The sequence below is a fragment of the Capra hircus genome, chromosome 9 (assembly GCF_001704415.2).
Source record: "Capra hircus breed San Clemente chromosome 9, ASM170441v1, whole genome shotgun sequence".
Classification (NCBI taxonomy): Eukaryota; Metazoa; Chordata; class Mammalia; order Artiodactyla; family Bovidae; genus Capra; species Capra hircus.
The window spans coordinates 4,471,866-4,484,106 of NC_030816.1; the positions used below are offsets into that span (position 1 = coordinate 4,471,866).

General features: G+C 37.1%; 1 non-coding gene across 1 annotated transcript; it reads left to right on the forward strand.

Annotated features, from left to right (window-relative positions):
• TRNAA-UGC lies at positions 2,853 to 2,924 on the forward strand. The gene has a single exon. It is a non-coding gene; the product is annotated as a tRNA-Ala (tRNA).

Here is a 12,241-nt window from a genome sequence, read left to right on the forward strand (position 1 = left end):
TTTGCCAACAAATGTCCATCTAGTCAAAGCTATGGTTTTTCCAGTAGTCATGTGTGGATGTGACAATTGGACTGTAAAGGAAGCTGAGCGCCACAGAATTCATTCTTTTGAACTGTGGTGTTGGAGAAGATTCTTAAGAGTCCCTTGGACTGCAAGGAGTTCAAACCTTTCAATCCTAAAGGAAATCAGACCTGAATATTTATTCAAAGGACTGATGCTGAAGCTGAAACTCCAATATTTCGGCCACCTGATGCAAAGAACTGACTCCTTGGAAAAGACTCTGATGCTGGCAATGATTGAAGGCAGGAGGAGAAGGGGACAACAGAGGATGAGATGATTGGATGGCATCACCAACTCTATGAAAATGAGTGGAGCAAGCTCTCAGAGTTGGTGATGGACAGGGAAGCCTGGTGAGCTTCAGTCAGTGCCGTTGCAAAGAGTCGGACACGACTGAGAGTCTGAACTGAACTGAACTGAACTAGTTAACATATAAGCAGGCTTCTTGTATACATTGCCAAGCCTGTTGTAAATTCACACGGAAATGCAGAGGATCTTTAGTAGCCAAAACAACTGTGAAGAAGAATGAAGTTGAAGAACTTAAACTACGTGAATTTAAGGCTTATTTTTAATTTATCTTTTAATTGAAGGATAATTGCTTTGCAGAATTTTGTAGCTTTCTGTACCTATGAATCATCCGTAGGTATACATATATCTTTTATATGTACCTTTTAAAAGGCTTATTTTAAAACTATAGTAATTAAAAACATGTGGTACTAGCTTAAATAAGGGAAGTTAGATCCGTGGACTATAATAGAGTATCCAGAAATAGACTCAAACCATATGTTGTCAATTGATTTTCAAAAAAGATTCTGGTGGGAATGTAAAATGGGACAATTGCTTTGGAATGTAAGAAACTGTTATTAAAAATTTAGAGATAAAACATCATATGACTCCGTCATTCCACTTCTACATATTTACACAGAAAAAAGTGAAGTGTTCATCCTAGGAAGAATTATACGTGAATACTCATGCTAGTTTCATTTATAAAGGAAACAGTGGTAAATGGACTTACAGAGGTGTTTTATATGTAGTATATACAATGGGATAGTTCTCCTCAGGAAGAAGGAAGAAAATATTGATACAAGCAACTACATAGGCCAATCTCAGAAGAATTATGTTGTGTGAAAAAAGCCAAACAAAAAACAATACCTACTGTTTGACCCTATAGTTCAAAAGTCTATAAGACGCACACTAATGCTTAGAGACAGAATGCAGATCAATAATTTCAAGTGTTGGGAGGGGAAGGAGAGGGGCAAGGTGGGCTTACAAAAGAGCACAAGGAAACTTTGTGGGATAAAGAATATGCTCATTATCTTGATTGTGATGAAAACATCATAGTTGACATGCGTCAAAACATCAATTTTACATCTTAAATATGTGCAATTCTAAAATATGTGTAAATGACAGTTCTAAGTATTGACAAGGATATGGAATAATAGGTCTTTCACATATTGTCGTATAGAAATGTAAAACAGTTTGGAAAACTATTGGGCTTTCTTTATAAAATTCAACAAACACCTGCCTTTTGATTCAAACAGTCCACTGCTAGTTATGTAGTCAGTTCCAGTGAAAAGATTTGTCTCTATGAACATTGTACAAGAATGCTCATAACAGCATCACACATAGTATCCAAAGACTGTAAAAGGAACTCAAATACTCACAAGAGGTGAATGGACAAATAAATCATGATTCAGTAGAATATTTCTAAATTAAAAAAAAAAATGGATTACTGGCAAACCCAACAATAGGTAAGAATCTTTAACACACCAAAGAAGCCAGGCATGAAGGAGCACACGTTCTAATGTTCTATTTCTGTGAAGTTTCAAAAAGGCAAAATCATACTATGGTGACAAAAATCAGAAAATCCCCCAAGCATAGGGGAGGGGGAAGGACTGTTTGGAAAAAAAGAACAGGAGAGAATAGGGGTTTCCCAAGTATATCCCAACTTCCCAAGTTGTATATTCCCAAGTATGTATTCTACCTGCCAATGCAGGAAACAGAGGATTCTTTTTAAACTATTTGCTTTGTAAATTTGGTCATTTGTTGCTATGATCTAGCAAGAGGATGGAAGTTGTACAGACATGAAACAGCTCACGAGATAAAGTATAGTTCGAAGACCGTGATAGAAGCAAAGATTTGACAAGTCTGCGATTGGAGCAGTTTTCCAGAAGTGATTGAGAGAGTAGTGTTTAACAGGGTGTTTTTTTGTTTGTTTGATGTTAGCTAGCCTGGTGGGCTGCCATCTCTGGGGATGCACAGAGTCAGACATGACTGAAGCGACTTAGCAGCAGCTGCAGCAGCAGGTGAGCTTGGTAGGTGAAGCTGAGCAGTTGAAACGGGAAACTGTCTCTTGGACAGGAAGTAGTAGTTGAAGGAGAAGCTCTAAGAAACCAAAGAAAGGTACTCAAGAGAGAATTAATATTACACTCTGAAAAGTAACCAAAACACCTGGATAGGATTCTAATACCTCGGAAGCCTATAGCAAGAGAAGCAGTTGGATTTCCAGGCAATCATTTCCTTCTCCAGGGAATCTTCCCAACCCAGGGATTGAACCCAGGTCTCCTGCATTGTAGACAGATGCTTTACCATCTGAGCCACCAGGGAAGTAGTAGGTGACAACAGAGGAATCTAATAGAAAACACTGGCATTGTTCCCTGAATCTGAAGATTGTTCATTATCCTCTAGAATATTTTTCTTCAGATTTTGCCATGTTTGCTGCTTTGTTTCCCCTTACAGTTCAGGAGCCCTATTATTGCTTACAAGGTGCTGCTTAACAACTTTTTATAGAGATAGGGGGTGTAGCTCAGTGGTAGAGCATGTGTTTTGCATGCACAAGGCCCTGGGTTCGATTCCTAGCACCTCCATCTGTCCTGTTCTCTCACAGCTAAGATTTTTCAACATGACAATGCCCTTGAACCTAAGCAGTACAACAAATATTATCCTCTTCTTATAAAAAAGAAACAAATTTTGATCTTTTCCCTTCAATCTAGACTTCCAAATTACATTTCTCAAAACTATTGTAAAAAGGAGAGAAGAGCAAACAGGCGCCATGACACATCCTTACCATCCGCTGCCAGATCCACGGCACTTAAACCTTAGTGTTTCCATAAATATCATGCTCCACAGAAGAGCCATATTTGTCATAATACTAACCTTTTAAACTTTTTGCATGTAACACCATCCCACCAGATTTTGAGTAAAGGCACTGCTCCAGAAAGCTGCATCACACTTGTTATTTCACTTCCAGGTCATTTGGCGCATTGGTGCCAGTGCCGTAGAGTGAGCTGTGGAACCGCACAGCCAAGTGTTCACATGCCTTTGTGCACTGACTCTGATTATGCGCCCAGCCGCAATCGCTGCCACACTCTTGGCGGCAATTCACATGCCCACGATACAGGATACAGTACTATTCGTATGATCTCGAAACTGATGAACTCCAACTTAATCTCAGAAATGAAAGTTGAACACTTCTAAAACTGCTTTTCTTACAGAATTGTTATGAAATTGTCCTCTACACTCTCAGGCCAAATCAAGAACTAAGGAAAGAAATAGACATAGTTTGATTTCTCATTGAAAAGGTTTCTAATTGAAAAGCAAGCTCATAAATTGAAAATATGATTGAAACAATACTCAGGGGGTTCTATTATGAAAACTCTCCTACTGTCTTAGAACTCTGTTTCATGATTTTAGTTTGATTTCATTGTTTTCCTCCTATCCCTTCCTCCTTTTTTTAAAAAGATTTTTAAACTTTATTGTTTCATAAAATAAACATCTGCTTGGATAAAAAAACTTGATACCATTTTTATGTCAGTTATCAGATTTCAAATAGATTTGAAATTCCATTTTTCTGATTTCTTATCTATTCTTTTCTGAGGCTATATATCTCTATCAAATTTATTTGAATAAGCATTCATAAGTCATAAGTCATTGAGTTCACTATAAGGACACCTAAGAAAATGTCCTTTACAAACATCATTCTCCAAGATCTCTTATGGGAGAACAGCTAAAAGCTACTTTACATTAGTGAAGTATTCCCAGTTTTCCAAAGCTGTCCAAGGAAGGAGTTTAAAAGAGCTCTCAGGACATGTTTCAAGGTTGAAGCGGAAGATTCAGAACCCTTTGACAGGGACCACAGTCCTACCTTGTCAGAAGCAAACTTTTGGCAAGCTCTTAGCCCCTCTTACTATAAAGACTTATCTACTTTTTATCATCCATAAGCCCTCCAGTTTCTCAGAACTACCCTCTTACAAGCAATAGCGCAGAAAACTCTACTCTGTAATGTCCTTTATGGGAAAAGAATCTTAAAAGGGAATGGATATATGTATATTTATAACTGATCCACTTTGCTGTATACCTAAAAATAACACAAGTGTAAACCAACAAATTCCAATAAAAACTTTAAAGAAAAGCAAAGTGTCCTTAATAACTGCTTTCTCTAGCAGAAAACTCCACTCATTTTGAATATTCTTGTTTAAGCAATTATATTTTAAAAAGATTTGAACAGCAATTGTAAAGTCTTTATATATTGACTGCTGGAATCACCATTTTTAGAGTCCCTTGTTCCTTTGTGCAGATCTGTATTCCCATGGGTCACCATTTTCCTTGACAGAAGAACGACCTTTAACATTTGTCCTGTGCATTGTTATCTATAATCCACGTGGTTCTTTCTCCAGCCTTAGACAGTTTCCTAATACATATGAACTGATTAGTGTTCAGCTGAATACTGCAAGGGTCCAGCTGCAGATTTCAGTGTTATTCTCTCTATCCAGCTGTCTTCTCTTTGGAACCTGGCCTGAGATCCTTAGTCATCTTGGTTTCCCTAGACTCTCAGGTCCATCCCTATGATGCACAGATATCCATTCTCATGTGAATTTCCCCTCCTGTGTCTGCTTACAGGCCTTCTCCTCACAGAGCTCAGAAACAAATCCAAGAGCTAAACTAAAGGGCCAATATGTGAGATGGACAACAACCAATCCAAGTTTTGACCCAGGGTCCCCAACAAAACATACACTTTCATTTCTCCTTGTTATGGGTTGAATTGTGTCCTCCAAAAGACATGTTGAAGTACCTCAGAGTTTGACCTTATTTAGAAATAAAGTTGTTGCAGATATAATTTGTAAAGCTGAGATCCTCCTGAATAGGGGCTTCCTGGGTGATACCAGCCCACCTGCCAATGCAGCATATATAAGAGACATGGGTTTGATCCCTGGGTCAAGAAGATCTCATGCAGGAGGGCATGGAAACCCACTCCAGTATTCTTGCCTGGAGAATCCCATAGACAGAGGAGCCTGATGGGATACAGGCCATCAGACACAACTGAAGTGACTTAGCATGCACATAGCACACACTGAGTAGGGTGAACCTTTATTCCCAAATAACTGGTGTCCTTTTAAGATATGATGTGAAGACACAGGAGAAGGTTGCTTTGTGAAGAGACAGGCATATTGAGGGAGCAGGCCTTGTGACAACAGACAGAGGCAGAGATAGGAGTGATGAGGCTGCAAGCCAAGGGATGCTAAGGATTGCCAGCCACCACCAGAAGCTGGGAAGACTCAAGGAAGGATTTAGCCAGAATCTCAGAGGGAATGTGGCTCTGGAGACACCTTGATTTTGAACATCTAGGCCCTAAACTGTGACAGAACCCATTTCTGTTGTTCTGATCCACTCAGTTTACAATATTTTAGGGTAGCCCTGGGAAACTAATACACAGCCTGAAATGTTTAATCTAACCTGCTCTTCCATCTGTATCCATGCCTCAAACTTTACGAAATACTATCTGATATATCTGAACTCCAGCTGAGTCCAATCTGGATTTATGGGCACAAAGGAAAGTATCTAACTGACTGTGTGATTGACAATATTGTCTGCCACATAAATAAACAAAGGATACACTGAAGCCAGCAGCTACCCTCACCTATGTGCCCTGACCATATTCAGGGTGGAGAAGAACAGGATACTGGCCTGAGATAGTTAAGGTGCATATGCAACAATTGATTCCAATGAGCCAGATTCTTGCATCTTCCCGTACATAGAAAAGTACAAAATTCTTTAACTTGAAATGTCTGGTTTTCTTGTTTATTACATGTATGCATATCTATTATTTTCAAATTATTTTCCCATTTATGTTATTACAGAACATTGAGCAGTAATCTTTTGGTGTTCTGATTACCAGTTTTTTAGTTGCAAAAGTTTTACATATCCTGGCTCCTTCCTTACCTCTTGGGAGCAGTCCCTCAGAGCTATCTGAGAGGTTGTCCTCCAAGCTGACGTGCTCAGTTTTGTCCATCAAATAAAACATAATTCTCAACTTTTAGGTTGTATACTTTTTCTAGCCAGTAGATGCTAGGAAAACTTCATGGAAAAATTTATTTTTAATCTGCACCTTACAATTTGATCAGATTTTACCATCTAAGGATTCCTAGAAGGGAATTCTAGGCAAAGGGAATATCATGTATATTCTTCTCTAATCTTTAATTCTGACAGTAATTCAGTTTAAGGGACCAAACCCATCAGTACTTTTTTTTTTAATTATTACTTTTTCCCCCTCTTTTGCTTTTATAGAGCCAATTAACTTCTCTTTCATTTGGAAATGGAAGCTGACTTTTTTTCACCCAAAAATAATTGATTGATTGGGCAATCCAGCTTTAGATAATACAACATTAGAAAATTTAATTATCCATGTAAAACTGCAGATTGCTCATACCTCTGTCAAACAAACAGAAGTCTGCAGTGAAAAGCAAGTGGTAGCAAATTCTATATATTTGAATTGTACACTTAAAACTAGACTAACACTGTCCTTATTTGTAAACAGAGATTATTCTTTTATTTTCTGTTTTCAGAGCCAAGTGCATTAGTAGTATATTTAAATACTAATGTCATAGATCAAATCAGACAACAAATTCTGCCAATGATTTCCTTTCTCTATATCGTAATCAATAGGCTAGTCCTGCCCTTGGGATAAGATTACTGCTTAAACCTCAGTTGTTTCTCTCTTAGTGTGAAAAGGAGCTGAGTAGAGCTTTCCTTCCATATGAAGAGACTGTATACAGCTACAGGAGAGAAGGTTTATTGAAGATGAATTGATAAAAGTTCCCTGCAGAAGCTCTAAGGTAACACTAACTTTGGGGATCTTAGAAAGCTCATAGTTAGTGTCAAAAGTTCTGTAGTAACTTTGTTTAAGAGTAACTTTGCCAGTTACTCCCATCATCTTTGTTAAAATAAGTATATTCTATTACTACCTGCTTAAGGACTGATGGACTGACTTCATATATTTAAGTTTAGGGAGTGATAACACATTCAAATTATATACAAAATAAGAGCACATCAGTGTAGATATAGATATTTATGTGGTCTAGCATTTTTAAATAAAAAATGATTTCAGGTTTCACCTAAACCAGTTTACACATCATGTTCCATATCTTTCTGGATTCCTCAGAGGATCTGAAATGGCTCCATCAGCCTTATAAAAGAGCTCCTGGAGCTAATTCCAATGTGTGTATGAAATTGGGTAATGTGTGTGTGTGTGTGTGTGTGTGTGTGTGTGTGTGTGTGTGTAGGATTTCCCATACCAACAGCAATTCTCAGACACCCACAGGGAGTCCCAGAATCCACTCAATTCTGACACTGCTTACCCTAAGCTAGAGTCAGATTCTACAGTAAAGGGCTCACTTCTACAAAACTTTCTTCCACTTCAGGTGCTGATTCCAAGTCCATGTTGTTACCTGTGCTTCTGACAGGCTGGCTAAAAGTCAATCTGGGTTTGATTCATTTCCTAAAACAGCTCAGAGAAGTCAGGAAAACTCATTTACTTCTAGATCTATTACAAACTATATATATGTTCATTTGTACCCTATTATTAGATTACATGCTGGGCTGTGATTGTGCTCAATTGTGTTCGACTCTTTGCGACTCCATGGACTATAGCCCATCAGACTCCTCTGTCCATGGCATTTTCCAGGCAAAAATACTGCCTTTTCCTACTCCAGGGGATCTTCCCAACTCAGGGTTCAAACCTGCATCTCTTGCGTCTCCTGCATTGGCAGGGGAACTCTTTACCACTGCACCATCTGGAATTTGCTTTTTAATAACATCATTCATAGACTATACTGAAGCAGAAAGCTGGTAAGGGTATTTGAAACAAAACAACAAAAATTATCTTTTTATGATAAAAAGCTCTAATAACCAAGTCTTTTTGAACAATTATAATTACAATTACTACTATGGCCATAGTAGCTAGCATATTGCTGATATTCTAGCACAATAATTCAACTGAATGTGAAAATGTAGCACTTGAAATGTTTTTGTGCTTACAACTGAAGGAAAAATATCAGCAATGAAATTTTAGTTAAATATGAGACTCAATAGACAAAACTAAATAAATGTGCCTACTTTTAATACTTGGAAAAGTATTTGCTAGAGTTAGGCACTGAGGGAGCTGAGTTTTTAATGGTCACATTAAACATCCTTATAACGGCAAAAGATCTTTTATTAGTTTCTGCCAAACAGTAAAGATTTAAACTGTTGGAGAAATGAGTCATTATCACCTTCCAGATTAAAATCTGACCCACTGAGGCATTCACCAAATAGATAAATTAGTGATTCAAGTTTGAAAGAATAATTTCCTTACATTACTTACACTCCCTGAACCCCTCTAAGTTTCCTCACCAGCATAAAAAAGGACATTATTGCTATTGTTAGATTTTGTTGCTACTTGGCTAAATGAAACAGGATTTTCTTGATGTGCTTTCAAAACACATATATTAACTCACACCCTCATCCATACAGCATCTAAAAATTCAGGCTAGTATGAAGCTTCAAACATATAATTTGAAGCATTTGATTTCTTAAAGATGTTCTTACTGATTGCTAGGTAAGTTTTATTACATTTAGACTTACTAAGTATACTTATAATTATAAAAAATACAAATGATAAATTTTGACAATAGATACAAGATAGACAGACAGCCTAACTCTTTGCTGCTCCATGGACTGGAGCTCACCAGGTTCCTCTGTCAATTGAATTCTCCAAGCAAGAAAAATGGAGTGGGTCACCATTCTCTTCTCCAAGGGATTTTCCAGACCCAGTGATTGAACCCAGGTTTCCTGCATTGCAGGCAGATTCTTTACTATCTGATCCACCAAGGAAGCCCAGATAGAGATGAAGGACATACTCAAATTCAGAAGAATATCTTTATGTATTATTTAGCCACTGCTTCCCTGATCTGGGCTTCCCTGGTAACTCAGCGGGTAAGGAATCTGCTTGCCATTCAGAAGATCCTAGTACGATTCCTGGGTCAGGAAGGGATAGACTACCCACTCCAGTATTCATGGACTTCCCTGGTGGCTCAGATGCTAAAGAATCCACCTGCAATGAGGGAGACCAAGGTTCAGTCTCTTAGCTGGAATGATCCCCTGGAGGAGGACATGGCAACCCATCTAGTATTCTTGCCTGGAAAATCCCCATGGACAGAGGAACCTGGTGCTACATTCCTTAGGTTTGTAAAGAGTTGGACATGACTGAGCAGCTAAGCATTGCACTACTCTGGTCCAGCAAAGATTACCCTTCAACCTTCCCAGGAAAATGATTCATGTATATCCTTTCCTTAAATAGCTTCAGAAGAGCAAATATCTGGCAAATAAACCCTAATTAATTCCAAATCAGAATGCAAAAGTTTCTAACATCTACCCTACATTTATCCTGTTCTTTTTCCATACCTTTTTCCCTGACCTTTAAAGGAACTAAAAACCACTGTTATTGAATAGAGTTCAGAATCAAATTAAATCACTTCTCTAAGCTTTTTCTTCATAAGGCTAGACAAAGTAAAGGTCTTTAAATTTCAATTATAGGGTTATTTAACAGTAAATAGTTCTTCAGTGAATAGGGGAAATCAAAACCTTTCGTTATCCACGAACTTTACTGGCCCAGAGCTGAGGATTAGACAAAAACCTACCATCCACAAGGCTGGCCTGATGAGGCAAGATAAGCAGAATGGCCTGTTACCTTTATAAATAAGATAAAAGGAAAGGGATTGTAGATTATTCTTCATCTGCTCTATGAAGAAAGAACAGAGAGTAAGAACTGAAATTTGTCTTAGACTTAATATTTCCAGATCCATTATCCTGACAAGTCTGGATTTATCAGGTATGTTCTGCAATCGAATCCCAAGAACATATAACTCCATCTCTTGGGGTTATTTTCAAATCCTCTTTAGAGCTTCTACAAAGAATTTTCTCTCAAGCACCTTTAAGAAATTCAAGAGCTCTACATCTAAAGCTAAAGCACACTGAAAAGATTTCCAGCCTCTCTTGTATGCAAATATTGGAAAAAATCTTCATTGTAAAAGCTTTTTATGAGTATGATTTTTTTTCACAGAAATCAGGTACAGTCATCTTGTCTCAGGTTCAGGTTCAGTTTTTTGGCTCAGCTGCTAACTCAAGACTAATTATTGTGGTTTCAAGGTGCTTAGAACATACACACTTCTTTCCTACTGTTTGAACTTTAAAGTGATTCTCTGGTTTTTTACACCTTATTTTGTATTCCTTTAAATGGCTTTGATCAAGTCAGTTAAAAGCCAGAGGTTTTAGTTTTATACCAATGCTTTCAACAGCATTGCAGTAGACTTTCAAATTTCTATGTAAATATGATTCCTCTGTTTTGTATAATTAAGACTAATGCAGTAAGTTACACTAAATCACTCCTTAGCAATTTACATTTCCTGGTTGAAAATTCTCATCTATAATCTAAGAACAAATGGATGTTTCACTTTTCTCTAAAATACTTTTTCTCATCAAATTTTCATTTTTCATTTTAATTACAGACTCCAATATGCAGAGAAAAAATACTTTAAACTCATACATGTAACTCATACATCCATGTAGAGGGTTAGGAAGAGAAGGTAACAAAATCTAAAGCAATTCTGGAAAATGATTTAAATAACAATCCACCCTCCAACCTTAATAAAGAACATTGTTAGAAAACTACAGAGCATTGCATTGTATGTGTTCACACAACTAATTTAGCATGTTGACAGTGAAAATGGACATGATTCATTTTATTACTCTATTTACTAGAATTATCAATATTATGTTTTCCAAACCTGATTACTAGTCAGAGTGACATGAAAAGAGTTGTTATCAATAACACACTCAGACAAGAGAAATCAAGCAGAATTGTCCTGGGGGAAATAAGAAAACTTTTACATAAACACGAGAGTCACAAATAAAATTTTAATCTTCTTTGTGTAATTTAATAATGTTAAATTTTAGGAAGCTAACAAAATATTTATAAATCTACTTAACAGATTTAGGTTTAAAGCATATATCATTGGTCGAGGTACTAGAACCCCAGTAATATTTATGGAAAGAAAAGCGAAGAGCTCAGGGAAAGAATTCTCTTCTTCCAAGATATGAACCAGGCTCTGTGTTATGCTGACTGTAATTTACAATGTAGCACTGTATTGTCAAGAAATACTATGTGGGCAGGTGTATGTATTCTTCTTTACATGCCAGGGGTAGTTAGTCATCACTTGAAATACCTTAAATCCATGTACGAATAATAATCAGGTGCCCACATTTCAGAGTTCTTACTGTAACTGTCTTCACTACTATTATCTCTAAAAACTACCCGAGTGCTTGTTAAAAAGAATATTTTGTGAAACATGTTGTTCAAGATGTGGAGCTTGGCCTTTCAACATGGCATGGAAATGCTGTATGAGTCTAGTCAGCCTACAGTCCTTAGAACTAAAGCTTATTCCATAATTTAGGCTTCAGAGCTGTGTGAAAGTAGTTTTGGAAGATCCTCTCATTTGAACTAACCGGAAGGTTAGCTGAACTCTGCCATTATAATATACTGTATCTGCCTCCACGAATTTTCTCTTACAAAGTGTTCTTATCAAGTACTTAAAAGGATAGAAACTAGGACTTCACTGACTTACAAAACTGGTGATGCTTTTTATTCCTGCTGGTCAAAAAGGGAGTTGAGTGTGTAACAGAAATTAGCCTAAGATTTGCTTTTATTATAACAAATCACCTGATTTAAAAAAAAAAAAGTAAGAAATGTTCTGTGGTGGACTTCATATATATTTTCCCCTTTGAAACTATCATAGTTTCCAGAAAAATAAAATGAATGTGAGTGAAACACTGAGTCAAGTCAGCAAAACCAAAACCACTCCAGCTATTTTAA